The sequence below is a fragment of the Carlito syrichta genome, unplaced genomic scaffold (assembly GCF_000164805.1).
Source record: "Carlito syrichta isolate Samal-C Ts95f unplaced genomic scaffold, Tarsius_syrichta-2.0.1 Scaffold118135, whole genome shotgun sequence".
Classification (NCBI taxonomy): domain Eukaryota; kingdom Metazoa; phylum Chordata; class Mammalia; order Primates; family Tarsiidae; genus Carlito; species Carlito syrichta.
Genome location: NW_007062231.1, coordinates 1 through 1,325, shown reverse-complemented (window position 1 = coordinate 1,325; position 1,325 = coordinate 1).

The following is a 1,325-nucleotide window of genomic DNA, read 5'->3' as shown; positions in this document are numbered from 1 at the left end:
GGCAATCCACTCACCTCAGCCTCCCAAAGTGCAGGATTACAGGCTGAGCCACAGAGCCCGACTAATAAATATATTTTAAAATTAATGAAAAAATGTATTATTTGAAAAATCTAGGCCGGGCACAGTGGCTCAGCCGGTAATCCCAGCACTTTGGGAAGCCTAGGCGAGAGGATTGCCTGAGCCTGGGGGTTCAACATCAGCCTGGGCAATTTGGTGAGACCTCATCTCTACAATAAATCACAAAAACTTGCCAGGTGTGGTGGCATACATCTGTAGTTCCAGCTACTTGGAAGGTTGAGGCAGAAGGATTGCCTGGCCCAGCAGGTTGAAGCTGCAGTGGCTGTGAGTGTGCCACTGCATTCCAGCCTGGGCAACAGAGTGAGACTCCAACTCAAAAAAAAGCAAAATGTCTAGAAAATTGATAAACCTTAGTAATTCTAATCAAAGTAAAAAGGGGTTGGACACGGTGGCTCAAACCTATAATCCCGGCACTTTGGAAGACCAAGATCAGAGGATTGCCTGAGCCCAGGGGTTCGAGACCAGCCTGTGCGACTTGGTGAGACCTCATCTCTACAATAAAAAAAAAAAAAGTCAACTGGGCACGGTGGTGCGTGGCTGTAGTTCCAGTTACTTGGAAGGCTGAGGCAGAAGGATAGCCTGGGTCCAGCAGGTCGAGGCTGCAGTGGTCATGAGTATGCCACTGCCCTCCAGCCTGGGTAACAGAGTGAGACCCCCGACTCCAAAAAAATTTTAAAAAGTTAAAAAGGAGAAGGCACAAATTACTAATATCTGTCACTAAAAAGAAAATAAGAGGATTTATTAACTTTATGCAAATCATTTGAAATTTTAGATAAAATAGACAAGTTACTTAAAAACTACACTTACCAAAAATAAAATAGAACATCTGAATAGTCATATTTTTATAAAAGAAATTGAATTTGTATTTAAAGTGTTTCCACAAAGAAAACTCTAGGTCCAGATGGCTTCACTGGTAAATTCTTCCAAACATATAAAAAATAAATAACATCAACCTTACACAAGCATTTCCAAAGAATAGAAAAATAGAGAACATGTCTCAATTATTATATGACATCAGCATAGCCTTTGATTAAAACCTAAGGGAAGCCGGGCTCGGTGGCTCAGCCTATAATCCCGCGCCTTTGGGAGGCCGAGGTGAGTGGATTGCCTGAGCCCGCAGGTTCGAGACCCGCCTGGGCAGGCAAGACCTCATCTCCACAATAAATAAAAAAATCAGCCGGGTGTCTTAGCGCGCACCTGTAATTCCAGCTACTTGGAAGGCTGAGGCGGAAGGATCGCCAGAGCCC